At 37.3% G+C, this 15,997-nt stretch overlaps 1 pseudogene; it reads right to left on the bottom strand.

The window, feature by feature from the left end:
- Positions 1-410: 410 nt before the first annotated feature.
- LOC108542628 (ankyrin repeat domain-containing protein 36B pseudogene) overlaps positions 411-15,997 on the bottom strand; it is a 17,773-nt pseudogene continuing 2,186 nt past the window's right edge.

Here is a 15,997-nt window from a genome sequence, read left to right as displayed (position 1 = left end):
ATTTTTTTTTTTTTTTTTTTTTTTTTTTTTTTTTGTAGAAATTGAAAACTGTAAGATTCACATGGCATGCAGATGATCTAGAAGATCCACAATAACTCTCCTGCCGTGTAGCCTGGTTCCTAACAGGTCATGGACCTGTCTGTGGCCTGCAGGTTGGGGACCCCTGCTATAGAAGATCTAGATTTAAATTCAGAAGAAGCTTCATCTACTTCTGTAGTTTCATTTTCTTGCAACACTTGCTCCATCAAACTTGAACTTTGCAGGATTTTCTGAATCCGCTCAATGTGGTCATCTTGCTTTTTAATTGTATTTCTTAACATGGAATTTTCTACGTCAAGCTTTTGTACATGGCCTTGCGTCTCCTTGGTACGTCTTATAGTCGCTGTAAGTTGATCCTGTATTTCTTGAAATTAACTTCTCATCAGGCCTAATTTCTCCCTTGAATCCTGCATCTCACATTCCAAATGGATGCAGTGACGCAATGAAGCATCCAGCAAAGCTTTTGTTGTTGTTTGTTTAGGACATCATCCCGTTTTTGTTGAAGTTGTCTCACAACTACTCTTTCTGCTTTCTCTCTTTCATATTGACATTGTCTTTCAAGTGATTAAATTCATTGCTCAACTTCTTATAGTCTTCTCCTAGCAAAAGATGGTGCTTTCTGCACTCGGCTTGAAGGTTTTGTACTCTAGCATCACATTTGGCTTGAATATCAATTATTGTTTTTTCTTGATTGTCAGCTTTGTTGTGAGCATCACCCAGTTACTGATGAAGTAACATATTTTGTCTTTGTAGTTGACATAATTTTATTTGCTTTTCTATGCGTTTTTCTACTTCCATTTTTGTACATTTTTTCAGTGTCCTTCATTTGACACTGTGTTTGGTTTAGCTCTCTTTGTACATACGTGTTCAAAAACCAAAGCCTTTTCTTTCAGAGCCTCTCTTGTGTAATGGAGCTCAGTTTCGAGGCCCCTGGACTTACTCTCAGCTTTAGAAAGTTACTGAGAAAGAATCAGAATACGAGAATTCAAATTTTCCTGTAAATAACACAATTTATCTATCGTGTTAGTATCTTTCTTTTACAGATGAGCTTAATTTGCTCAAGGCTACATTACAATTTTGTTATAAATGTAATACTAGACTGAGAGTTTTTCAGCAGACCTTCCCTAGAAACTTGTGACTTATAAAAGTGATCCTGGTAACCCACAAAGATTTATTCAGGTTTTGACAATACATACACTACAGATTCAATTATAGCCCATCCATTTTAATGAACGGAAAAAATGATTTAGCAGAAAACAATATTAAATGTTGTACTATATTAATTAGTAATGGGAAATAGGCTCCGTCCCTTGTAACACAACTTGAGCCCATCATATCCACATTGTGGTCATGCTGATATTTAGTCAGGCTGCCCTTCTCTGTCTCTAGAAGAATTCTCATATAATTGTACTTATTGAAACAGATAAGGGATATTGGGTGATTAAGAGTTTGTCACCTTGATTTTTCCAGAAGTCTTGCCTATAAAGCAAAGATAGTTGGTCTGGACACTTTCAGCTGCAAAGAGGTTGTTAGGTTATTAATTTTCATAGTAAATGAAGTGAGCTTATTTCATCTCTGTAGCCTTCCATATACCTATATTCAGTCCCTGTTCTATGTTTGGAAAGAAGGAAGTAGAAATTAAAAATGAAGAAAAGTAAATGATAATTTAAATGATACATGGGATATTTTATTGATTTGCATCAGTGTATGTAGATGTATGCATGTCTGCATGAATGCATGTAGAATTCAATGTGATCTAGTTGAAAATTTTATTTTGTTTTAGAGTTGTAGGTTGGGGTGGAGTCTTCAAGGTACCAGAAGACAACAATTCAACTATCCTATTACAAACTACAGTCCTCATACACCTTTATTTACCAGTTCTGCTCATCCACAGTATCAGAGGTCTGTATCCTACTTTGTTTTCAGAATTTTCCAAATGCCTCTTACTACTTAGTGTGGCAATTTCAATATTGCCAAGCCCTGTACCAGTTACACAGGACAGAAGGATTTTATTTTCTGTTTATGCATCTATGTTCAGGGCCCAATGAAAGAACAATTCTGTGGAATTGAGGAGGTCTAGGATTTTGTCCCAAGTTGGCCAGAAAATAATTGTGGCCCCTTGGAAAAGTCAGTTATTCTGGGGCCTCTTTACTTTTGTTTCCACAGAGTCTACTAGATGACCCCAAATAACATTTGAGTTGTCTGCAGTAATAGTTTAGATGTCCTTGGTATTCTAAGATAAATGAACACAATTACACATAAAGCTGTGCAGCATCTCTCACTATGTTTTTAGAGCTTCCTCCGTTTTATAGATGATAAGCTGACAGAGATATAGCAGAATTGGATAATTTGACCAGAGGCTCCATAGTAAATGGAACTAAAACACAAGTTTCTTTGCCTTCTTGAGCTCACTTAGCCAACGCATAGGTTGTTGAATATTTAACTGTGTTTTATAGAAGGCTATTATTATAGACCTTCCAACCAACAGCAGAAACTATTGAAATTCCTGAAAGATCCCTAACTTTGTGAGATTTCCAGCTCTATTTTCATGTCAAGCATGTTGTATAAGTGTCAGATAATAACTTCTCAATGCTTCTCGGAACTAAAGTTCTGAACCTGTTGAGGTTTGCTCCTTGCTAGCTTAAGTTTATCCCAGATAGCAAGGAGCAAACCAAGGAGAAAAGAGAAGTTTTCTATTTCAAAATAGAAAAGTGGTTAACTGGGTTTTGATGCCAAACAAGTATTTATATGTTTACCTATAACACATTAATTTATTGTACCTACTAATTGTGTTCTCTCTGGGAAATGCAAAGGTATTTGAGGCATAGGCCGTTGGATTTTTTCTATTTTTCTGCAGACTGTAAGCTTCTCAGGTAGAACTATATTTCACTAGCATCTGTAACCAGAACCTAACACAATATCTATGAAACAGTCAATAAATATGCAACAGATAAGTTAACAGATAGAGACATGACTTTATTTCCAAATGAACACATTATTAAGAAAGATCCAAGGCATAAGCAAAGAGAAAATTTGTATTTCCAGTCACAGAGTGGCAACTGACATATAAATGATACAGATAACAAGTGCTACAGCGATTTGAAAGAGACATAAAAGTTCTTACTGGTTTCCATAGGATAAACCATGTGGAAAAAAAATGGAGAGATGGATTTTGAGTTATTGGTGGGGGTTGGGGTAGTCACAAACCTAGTCTTGATTTAAAATCAAATTTGCAAAGTGATTATATTACAGGTAATGCAAGGACACAACTCACTGTACTGAGACTTGCAGAGTTTATGATGGTTGTCCAAGATACAAAAACAAGTAATCGTGGGCCAGAATTTTAACCAAGTCCTGATGATCTCAAAACCCCAAGTCCTTTATCTGTCATTAAGTTGCTTTTGACAGTAATTTTTGGTGGAATGGTAGAAACTGGCTATAGGATATGGATGGAAAATAATAGCATTGAGGACTGGTGAAATATATATAGGTGGTGCTTTAGAATGAATGGCCCCTGTCCTGTTATCAATGAATGAAGAGAACTCATTAAAAGGTTTAATGAAAAGACTGACAAGAGTGACATTAGCAAAACGGCAGACTGGGAATCTCTAAGCTCTGAAAACACCAAAAACACCAAGGAAGAACCAGAAACTGGCTGAACTAACCTTATAGAACCTCTGAAAAAGAGTCAAAGATTTACAGCAAATGAATGTATGCTTAATCAGGAAAAAGTCACCTTCATATGGTAGGACATTTTATGGTGTTTTCACCTGCCTTTGCCCAAATTCCCATTTCCCTTCTTTGTTTCATGGTCTTGGCCTAGAAGAGGTAGCAGCCCAGTTACCAGTTCTCCCCCTCAAACTGGAGAGAGTGGAGAAGATTTTATTTGCAATGTTCTAAACTGTCCAGAGGCTGCTCAAAGGCCTGGTTTCTATTTCTCATAACTCACATCTTAGGTGGTAAAAGTATCAGATTCCACTTTTGAAAGCTCCAGGGAGACTTCAGACCTGATGATGTCTATGACAAAAGATTATAGGTGGAGATACAGAATAGACCATCTAAGGCCCTGATGAGAATCTAGGGTAAGACTCTTTGGAAAATTAGGACATTCAAGAGACGTCATGCATAAGAGTTGAGAAGGCCAATTTCAGACCCTCAAAAGATGAATACTCAGAAAATACCTTAAACTTCCACCTTTAGCTGATCCCTAGGCTCAGAGAAAATCCAGCTAATCAGTGAAGTACTATCCTAGACAGAGTCTTTCTTCAAAAACTGGAAGATGTGTCTGTTTTTCAGATGCCCAGTTTTCAACAATTACAACAAATTACAAGGCATGCAAAGAAACAAGAAAACATGACCTATTCAAGGGAACAAAATAAATTGTCAGAAACTATTGATGAGAAAGCTTACAAAAAAGAATGAAAAAAGTCAAAAAGGCTAAAGATACCTATGGTATCCCATTAAGAGGACCAATATATGCATTACGAGAGTTCAAGAAGGCAAAGAGAGAGAACAAAGGGCAAAGGGATTATTTGAAGAAATAATGTCTAAAAATCTCCAAATTTGATTAAAGGTATGAATCTACCAATCCAAGAAGCTCAATAAACTCTATGCAAGCCGAACTCAAAGAAACCACACTGAAACACATCATTACCAAACTGTTGAAAATAAAACAAGGAAAAGAGAGGAACATGAAAGCAGCAATAAAGAAGTGATTTATCATGTGCCAATCATTAGCAGTAAGATTATCAACCAATTTATTACGAAGAAACTTTGAAATCCAGAGTCAGTGGGCTAATATATTTAAAGTACTAAAAGAAAAACAAAACTGTAAACTGAGAATTCTATGTGCAGCAAAACTGTCTACCACAACGAGGGAAAAATTCAGACATTTTCAGACAAGCAATAACTGAGGGGTTTATTCCCACTAGCTCTGCTTTACAAGAAATGATAATGGGAGACTTTCAGATTGAAATTGAAGGATGCTACACAGCAACTCAAAGTCAGTCTTTATCAAACTTTTCTAAAACTCAAAGAGCAGGAAATGACTTTCCAGCTTTTCCTATGGGGCCAGCATTATCCTGATGCTGAAGCCAGACAAAAATGCTACCAAAAAAAAAAAAAAAGGAAAGATCAATAAGTCTTGTGAAAATTAACGTAAAAAAAGTTTAAAACTTCAACAAAATATGAACAAACTGAATTCAGCAGCATAAGATTATACACCTGTGATCAAGTGGAATTTATTTCTGAAATGCAAGGATGTTTCAACATATGAAAATTCATCAAATACATCATATGATTTAGCAATTCTGCTTCCAAGTATATATGCAAAAGAATTGATATCAGGGACTTGAACATGTATTTGTAAACCAATGTTCATAGAAGCATTATTCACAATAGCTAAAAGCTGGAAACTGACCAACTGTCCAATTATGGAATAATGGATCAATAAAATGTCATATATACATGCATATCTTATTTTATTAAACTTTGCATTATTGTGCTTCACAGATATTGCATTTTTTGCTACTAGAAGATTTGTGACAACCCTGCATCAAGTAAGTCTATTGGTACCATTTTTCCAATAGCATGTACTCACTTTGTTTCTCTATGTCACATTTTGATAATTGCCACAATATTTCGAACTTTTTCCTTACTAATTTATCTGTTATGGTGATTAGTATCAGTAATCTTTGATTTTGCTATTATATTAATACTTTTATAGGTCTGCCATAAGAAAACTCAGTTGCCACTCTATATTTGTGGGAAATTGGTTCCAGTACCCCATGAATACCAAACTCCAGGGATGCTCAAGTCTCTTATATAAAGTGGCATAGCATTTATTAGTATAGAACCCAAAAATGCAAAAGCGATAATTATGTTTGCACCAACCTAGTAATTATTTTAGAGCATCACAAACTTCACCCATATAAAATAGCCAACTTAATTAATAAATGTTGTATGTGCTCTGACTGTTCCATGACCAGCAGTTCCCCTGTCTTTTCCCCTCTCCTTGGGTTTTCCCATTCCTTGAAAGACAATAATATTGAAATTAGGCCAATTAATAGCCATATGGTGGCTATAAGTGTTCAAGTGAAAGAAAAAGTTACAAGTCTCTCGTTTAAATCAAAAGGATTATGCTTAGTGAGGAATGCATGCCAAAAGTTGAAATAGGCTAAAAGCTAGGCTTCTTGTACCAAACAGCCAAGTTGTGAATGCAAAAGAAAAATTCTTGAAAAAAGTGTTACTGCAGTGATAAGAAAGTGAAATAGCCTTATTGCTGATATGGAGAAAGTTTTAGTGGTTTGGATAGAAGATCAAACCAGCCATGACATTCCCTTAAGTCAAAGCCTAATCCAGTCCACATTCCTAAATGTCTTCAATTCTTTGAAGGCTGAGAGAGGTGAGGAAACTGCAGAAGAAAAGTTTGAATCTAACACAGGCTTGTTCATAGGTTTAAGGAAAGAAATCATCTCGTAACATAAAAGTACAAAGTGAAGCAGTAAGTACTGATGTAGAAACTGCAGCAAGTTATTCAAAATATCTAGCTAAAATAATTGATGAAGGTGGCTACACTAAACAGCAGACTTTCAATGTAGATGAAACAGCCTTCTATTGGAAGATGTCATCTAGGACTTTCATAGCTAGAAGAAGTCAATGCCTGGCTTCAAAGCTTCAAAGGACACAGTGATTCTCTTGTCAGGGGCTAATGCAATTGATGACTTTAAGTTGAAGCCAATGCTCATTTGCTATCCAAAAATCCTACAGCCCTTAAGAATTATGTTAAATCTACTCTGTCTTTGCTCTATAGATGGAGCAAAAAGTCAGGATGATAGCACATCTGCTTACAGAATGGTTTACTGAATATTTTAAGCCTACTGAAGAGACCTACACCTCAGGAAAAGAAAGATTTCTTTCCAAATATTACTGTTCATTGACAATGCACCTAGTCATTCAAGAGTTCTTGAATGGAGATGTACAAGGAGATTAATATTGTTTTCATGCCTGCTAACACAACATCCACTCTGCAGCCCACGGATCAAGAAGTAATTTCAACTTTCAAATTTTATTATTTAAGAAATACTTTTTGTAAGGCTATAGCTGTCATAGTGATTCCCCTAATGGATCTGGGCAAAGTACATTAAAAACTTCCTGGAAAGGACTCCCCATTATAGATGGCACTATGAACATTTGTGATTTATGGAAGGAGGTGAAAAATCAAAAAACAGTAGTATGGATGTTCTTATGCTAACACATTGCCACAGCCACCCCAGCCTTCAATAACCACCACTATGATCTGTCAGCAGCCATCAACATCGAGGCAAGACTGTCCGCCAGCAAAGATTACAACTCGGCCGAACAAGGTGGCTCACGCCTGTAATCCCAACACTTTGGGAGGCCGAGGTAGGCAGATCACTTAAGGTGAGGAGTTTGAGACCAGACTGGCCAACATGGTGAAAACCTGTCTTTATCAAAAATACACAAAATTAGCCAGGCATGATGGGGCACACCTGTAATCCTAGCTACTCAGGAAGCTGAGGTGGGAGGATGGCTTGAACCCAGGAGGCAGAAGTTGCAGTGAGCCAAGATCCCAACATTGCACTCCAGCCTGGGTGACAGAGCAAGACTCTGTCACTTCAACTAGGTGGGAGGAAGGTAGCATCTAGGACCAATCTCTAGTTGACCGAGCTTAAGATTATAGCATCACAGATCTAAATAACCACAGTAGAGTCAAGATTACTTTTTATCCAAGAATTGGAGAGGTTAGTAAAGAAGATTTCATTAAGAAGCTCTCATTTAGGTAGACTAGAAAAGAGAATAGAGATGCTTGGAGCTAGTTTAATTTTTTTTATTTTTTGGAGAGACAGGATCTTGCTATTCAGCCCAGGTTGATGTTGAACTCCTGGCCTCAAGCAATCTTCTTGCCTTGGCCTCCCAAAGTTCCGGGATAACAGGCATGAGTCACCACACCTGGCTTATTTGTGTTTATTTTTATAGTGAACAAAAATATACCACACCAATTCTCCTCTTTGCTCTTTAACAAACTGGAGAAATACAAATTTGTTATACTTTAACAATTCATAAACATTATTCAAAGCTTTTTATACATTTCTTGCATTTTGATAACCAGCATTTCTGGTTAGAGAGACTTTTGCCACAACTTTTTACTGGTGGAAAGTTGTTTGGAAAACTTTCTTTCCACCAGTAAGATAGTGATCTATTAATATTACACAAATTTGATAACTTTATAAGTAGGAATTAAAAGAGCCTCCATGGTGATGATATTTCAGTCTAAATATCTCTGTTGCCAGCTATGATAACACAAAAATAACTGAAATCCCATTGACAATATCAACAATTTTATTGCTTATAAATTTAATTGACTTAGTCGTAGTCTTTGGAAGGTTGATTTTTTTTTTTTTTTTCTTGAGCTTTGTCAAGATGGCTGACTACAAACAGCCAGGAAGAGCCTCTCCCATCAGGAGAGACCAGACCATCAGGTAGACTGGTACACTCTGAGCAGATCTGAAAGTAGTTTCTGAATGACTTTTGGGCATTGAGAGTTGACAGAGGGAGGATGCAGGCTGCAGGCTAAAAGGAGAGGTTGCTGGGAAACCTGCATGGGGTTGCTAAGAACCAACACTCATACCTCACCCTTAGCAGCTCCTAGGGAAGGAGCAAGTGAAACAGGTGTGGACTGGCCAACTGTAGCCATGGTCCTCTGGGATTGTAGCTGCAGGAGACCCCCATGATCCCCACAGACATCTGAGCTGGTAGGGAGAACTGCCCAGAGAGTTTGCACAGGCAGAACTCCAGCCTGCACAGAGCCCAGGAGGTTTGTCATGGGAATGGCTGCAGTGGAGAATGTTTATTGGTGCCCATCCTCCAAAGGTCAACATACTCTCCCAGGTGGCTTTAGCTTTTATTAGCTGCTAGACCTGGACAAAGCCAGGCTGTCTTGCCAGTGGGGTGAGGCTGGAGTGATCTGAACATCCCTATATCTGCCAGCCTCTCCCAGGGTCCCTGCCTGGCTGCACCCATTAGCAGCACAGCCCTGGCTTGCTAGCAGCCACCACCACAGTTCTTTCACTGACAGACATCACCTACCTATCACAACACTTTTGAAGTTAAATCTCCACCAGCATGGACCCACCCACAGCCTTCCTTGTCCTGTGCCCACTCACACTCAGCCTCCCCACAACCAACCCATTGCTGCACATGTGCATGGGGCCAGCCACTGCCCCATCAGCATGCATACATGCACAGACTTACAGATGCACATGCACCTGCAGATCCACAACCAGTGCACATGCACACAAGGACCCCTGCTGCTTTGCTGGGATGCATATGTGAGGGAGGTCACCACTGCTCCCCTGGGGTGCTTTTGGCAGCAGCCTCCATTGGAGTTTTGATGCCAGCAGACTGGGAACCCCTTAACCCCTCTAGTGTAGCAGGTGCTTAACCTTGAGGGGACAGAGAACAAAGCTGCAGGTGACCTGATCCCAGCCCCCAAGAGTTAGGGCTTGCAGCCCAGGAAAGCCAAGATAAAATTTGGTCCCCTAAAAGCATGTAGAAATGATGCCACTTGACTAAACCCAACCCATACCACAGTCAAATGCCCAAAGGCATCAAAGAATACAAAAACAAAAAGCCTCATCCAAAAGACAACAACTTCAAAGAATAAGGGAACATTAGACCACCCAGATCAAAATGAACCAGCACAAGAACTTTGGCAACTCCAAACACCAGACTATCTTCTTACCTCCAAATGGGGAGCACTAACTCCCCAACAGTGGTTCTTAACTAGGCTGAAATGACAGACATAGAATTCAGAATATTGATGGCAAAGAAACTCATTGAGATAAAATAAGGTTGAAATCCAATCCAAGGAAAACAATAAAATGGTCCAACAGTGTAAAGATGACATAGACATTTTAAGAAGGCACCAAACTGAACCCTTGGAAATAAAAAATTTGCTATGGAAATTACAGAATTCAACTTGAAGCATTAATGACAGGATAGACCAAGCTGAGGAAAGAATCTCAGAGTTTGAAATTCCTTTGAGCTAGCAAAGGCAGTCAAAAAAAATTTTAATGATTTTTAAAAATGAACAAGAACTCCAAGAAGTATGGAATTATGTAAAGAGATCAAACCTATTACTCTTTTGCATTCCTGAAAAAGATGTGGATGAGAAAACGATTTGGAAAACATTTGAGGATACTGTCCATGAAAATTTTGCCCACCTTGCTAGAGAGGGTGACATGCAAATTCAGGAAATTGAGAGAAGTCCTGGAAAATGCTGTACAAGATGGCCATCCCTAAGACACGTAATCCTCAGATTCTACAAAGTCTACACAAAAGAAAAAATAATACAGGCAGATAGAGAGCATGAGCACGTCACATGTAAAGAGAACACCATCAGACTAACAGTAGACCATTCTGCAGAAAACTTACAAGCCAGAAGAGATTGGGGCATGTGTTCAGCATCCTTAAAGAAAAGAAATATCAACCATGCATTTCATATTCAGCAAAGTTAACCTTCAGAAGTGAAGTGGAAATAAAATCCTTTTCAGAGAAGCAAATGCTAAGGGACTTCATTATAACCAGTCCTGCCTTACAAGAGTGCTTAAGGGAGTGCTAAACATGCAAACAGAAAACAGTTCCCTGCTACCACAAAAAAATGCTAAGTATATTGCCAACTGACACTATAAAGCAACTACATAATCAAATTTACATAACAGTCAGCTAACAACACAACAACAATATCAAATCCTCACATATAAATATTAACATTGAGTATAAACAGGTTAAATGCCCCACTTAAAAGGCACAATGCAACAAATTGGATGAAGAACTAAGATACTACTGAATGCTGTCTTCAAGAGACCCATCTCACATTCAATGACATCCACAGGCTCAAAGGCAAGCAATGGAGAGAGAGCTATCAAGCAAATGGAAAACAAAGAACAGAAGTCACCATTCTTATTAAAAAAAAAAAAAAAAAAACAGATTTTAAACCCATAACAATAAAAAAGACAAAGAAGGGCATTACATAATGATGAAGGGTTCAATTCAATAAGAAGACTCAACTATCTTAAATATATATGCACCCACACTAGGGCACACACATTCAAAAAGCAAGTTCTTAGAGACCTAAGAAGAGACTTAGGTAATGGCACAATAATAGTGACAGACTTGAACATCACACACTGATAATGTTAGACTGATCATCAAGATAGAAAACTAATTAAAATATTTAGGACCCAAACTCAACACTTGACCAAATGGACCTAACAGACATCTACAGAATATATATTCTTCTCATCTGCCCATAGCACATACTCTAAGATCAACCCCACAATCGGCCATAAAATATTCTCAAAATTCAAAAAAACCAAAATCATACCAACCACACTCCTAGACCACAGCACATTAAAAACTTAAATTAATACTAAGAAGTTATTTCAAACCACACAATTAAACAGTAATTAAACAGCTTGCTTCTGAATGACTTTTGGGTAAAGAATAAGATGAAGGCAAAAATTAAAATTTTCCTTGCAACTAATCAAAACAAAGATACAACATACAAGAATCTCTGGAACACAGCTAAAGCAGTGTTAAGAGGAAAGTTTATAGCATTAAATGCCTAAATCAAGAAATTAGAAAGATTTCAAATTAACAAGATAACATCACACTTTCGAGGAACTAGAAAAACAAGAGCAAACTAAAAGTTACCAAAAGAAAAGAAATAACCAATATTAGAATTGAATTGGATGAAATTGAGGTTGGAAAAGCCATACAGAAGATGAGACCAAAAGTTGGTTTATTGAAAGAATAAGATTGGTATATCTAGACTAATGAAAAAAAGAAGATCCAAATAAACACAACCAGAAATGACAAAGATGACATTGCCACTGACCCCACAAAAATACAAAAAAAAAAAAAATCAGAGTTTCTTATGAATACATCTATGCATACAAACTAGAAAACCTATAAGAAATGAAGAAATTCCTGGAAACATACAAGATCCCAAAGTTGAACCAGGGAGAAATTGAAACTCTGAACAGACCAATAACAAGTTCCAAAATTGAATCAGTAATAAAAAGCCTGCCGACCACAGAAAACCCTGGACCAGACAGATTCACAACTAAATTCTATCACTTGTATAAAGAGCAGGTACCAACCCTATTGAAACTATTCCAAAAAAATGAAAATAAGGGACTTCTCCCTATCTCATTCTATAATGATAGCATCATTCTGATACCAAAACCTTGCAGAGTCACAGTGAAAAAATAAAACATCCGGCCAATATCCCTGATGAACATAGATGCAAAAATCCTCAACAAAGTACTAGTACACCAAATCCAGCAACATATCAAAAAGCTAACTTACCACAAACAGGTAAGATTTATTCCTAAGATGCAAGTCTTGTTCAACATATGCAAATCAACAAATGTGATTCATCACATAAACCTAACTGAAAACAAAAAACATATGATCATCTCAATAGATGCAGAAGAGGCTTTCTATAAAATTCAACATCCCTTCATGTTAAGAAAAAAATCCCCAACAAACTAGGCATTGAAAGAATATACCTCAAAATGATAAAAGCCATCTCTGGCAAACCCACAGCCAACATCATAGAGAGCAGACAAAAACTGGAAGTGTTCCCCTTGAGAACCAGAACAAGAGAATGCCCACCCTCACCATTTCTATTCAACATAGTACTGAAAATCTTAGTCAAAGCAGTCAGGCAAGAAAAAGAAATATAAGGCATCCAAATAGGAAGAGAGGAAGTCAAACTATCTTTCTTCACAGATTATATGATTCTATACCTAGAAAACCCCATAGTTCTCCTCAGAAGCTCCCAGAATAAAGAACTTCAGCAAAGTTTCAGGATACAAAATCAATTCTATACACCAATTACATCCAAGTTGACTGCCAAATCAAGAATGCAACCACATTCACAATAGACACAAAAATAATAAAATGTCTAGGAATACAGTCAACTAGGGAGGTGAAAGATCTCTACAATGGGAATTATAAAACATTGCTGGAAGACATCAGAGATGACACAAACAAATGGAAAAACATGCCATGGTCATGAATAGGAAGAATCAATATTGCTAAAACGGCCTTATTGCTGAAAGTGATTTACAGATTCAATGCTATTTCTATCAAACTACCAATGCCATTTTGACAGAACTAGAAAAACTATTCTAAACTTGGTATGTTACCAAGTGAGAGACGTAATACCCAAAGCAATCCTAAGCAAAAAGAACAAAGCCAGAGGCATCAGATAACCCAACCTCAAAATATACTACAAGGCTACCATAACCAAAATGGCATGGTACTGGTACAAAAACAGACACATAGATCAGTGGAACAGGATACAGAACCCAGAAATAAAGATGCACATTGACAACCATCTGATCTTTGGCAAGGTCATCAAAAACAAGCAATGAGGAAATGACTCCCTTTTTAATAAATGGTGCTGGGATAACTGGCTAGCCATATGCAGAAGATTAATATTAGACCTCTTCCTTTTGCCATATACAAAAAGCAATTCAAGAGGGAATAAAGACTTAAATATATGACCTAAAACTATAAAAGCCCTAAAAGAAAACCTAGGGAATATCATTTTGGACGTAGGCCTTGGCAAAGATTTCATGATGGAGATGCTGAAAGCAATTGCAAAAACCAAAAATTTACAAATGGAACTTAATTAAACTAGAGCTTCTGCACAGCAAAAGAAACCAGAAATAAAGTAAACAGACAGCTACAGAATGGGAGAAAATGTTTGCTAACTATGCATCTGACAAAGGTCTAGTATCTGGAAACTATTAGGAACTTAAGCAAATTGACAGGCAAAAAAAAAAAAAAAAAGAAAAGAAAAGAAACCCAAAAAACTCCATTAAAAAATGGGCAAAAGGACGTGCACACTTCTTTAAAAAGACATGCATGTGACCAACAAGCATATGAAAAAATGCTCAACATCACTAATCTTTGGAGAAATGCAAATCAAAACTACAGTGAGATACCATCTCACACCAGTCAGAATGGTTACTATGAAAAAACAACAACAACAAAAGAAAATAACAGATGTTTGTAAGGTTACAGAGAAAAGGGAGCACTTACACACTGCTGGTGGGAGTGTAAATTCGTGCAGCCACGGTGGAAAGCAGTTTGGAGGCTTCTGGAAGAACTTAGAGCTACCATTTAATTCAGCAATCCCTTTACTGGGTATATACCCAAAGGAATATAAATCATTCTACCAAAGGACACATGCACACATATGTTCATTGCAGGGCTATTCACAATGGCAAAACATGGAATCAACCTAGATGCCCATCAACAGTGAACTGGATAAAGAAAATGTTGTACATGTATACCATGGAATACTACATAGTCATAAAAAAAATGATATAATGATGGCTGGAGGCCATCATCCTAACAAATTAATGCGGGAACAGAAAACCAAATACCGCATGTTCTCACTTATAAGTGAGAGCTAAACATTGATTACACATGGACACAAAGAAGGGAACAATAGGCACTGGGGCCTATCAGAGGGTGGAGAGTAGGAGGAGGGTGAGGATCAAAAAACTACCTATCAGATACTATGCTTATGACCTAGCTGACAAAATAATCTGTACACTAAATGCCTGCAACATGTAATTTACCCGTGTAAGAAACCTGCACATGTACTTCTTGAGTCTAAAATAAATGTTGGAAAAAATGAATGCTATAAAAAAAAATAGACATTGAGGACTGCTAGAGAGGTAAGTGAGGGAGGGGAAAAAGTGCTAAAAAATTACCTATTGGGTACTATGCTCGCCACCTGGGTGACAGGGTAATTTATACCCCAAACCTCAGCATCATGCAGTATAGCCATGTAACAAACCTGCATATATACCCCTTAATCTAAAATAAAAGTTGAAATTATAAAACAAAAAGTAGTGCTGAAATTAAGAAACCCTGCTCTAGGATACTTAAAGAGCTAAATCATGACTCGCTCATCATTGTATCTCCAGAATGGTGTCTGGCAATAGAAGGAATTAGATAAATCATTTAAGAGGACCAAAGGCAGTAAGTACTCCATAGAAACTCATCATTTAGGGAGTTACTGAAAAGAGCATGCACTTTCAGGTCATCTGATTTTTATGTCATTCACAACATGCTCTTTCCATTGCAATCCTTTAAATGGTAAGGACCCTGAGAATTTTCTCATTGGTCCTTTTCTTTTATTGTATTCTCTTATTTCCTCTTTTCCTATTCTTTTTGGAGTCTCATGCTCATAGACTTCCTAAATAATCTCTTCCAATTGTATAACTCACTATGAAATATATATTAAAAGACCACAAAGTTCTATTTTCAGCTCAGACATCCTCTGGGGCTCTAGTATTGCCTACTCACATGTGAATGCTCACAGTCTCCTTTTGTACAGAATCCCTGTACACACCACTTATGATGAGTACAAGGCATATAAATCAGATCTCCCTCCAAATTCCCTGTTTCTACAGATGAATGACCAAAAACCCTGTTTGTTGCCCAACACCTACACTCTTCTCTGATCTCTCAACCCCATTTTCAATCCTTACCATGTGCTGTAAATTCTACTTCTTAAACAGACTAAATTGATGGTGAATTTATACCTTCTCTTCAGCTTGACCCCTAGAAACACCTTTCTTACCTGGATCCTGTCCACTGTCTCTTAGCCTACCTTCATATTTCCATTTTTCCTCTTGCAGTCCCTTCTTCAAGTCACCTCCTTGATCTTTCCATAAATATATATCTTCTTATATCCCTCTCTGTCTTAAAATTCTAAGATTTAAGTATATGGATAAAATCTAAACTTCCTAGCTCTAAAATGCGAGACAACTTATTTTTTCAGCTCACCTTTAGAAATCTTTTCCTTCATTCTGAGCCCTTCCGCCCTTCCTTCCTTCCTCTCCCT

The sequence above is a fragment of the Rhinopithecus bieti genome, unplaced genomic scaffold (assembly GCF_001698545.2).
Source record: "Rhinopithecus bieti isolate Rb0 unplaced genomic scaffold, ASM169854v2 scaffold_19708, whole genome shotgun sequence".
Taxonomy (NCBI): domain Eukaryota; kingdom Metazoa; phylum Chordata; class Mammalia; order Primates; family Cercopithecidae; genus Rhinopithecus; species Rhinopithecus bieti.
Note: the sequence above shows the minus strand (reverse complement) of the source record. Positions and strands in the feature narration are given on the sequence as shown.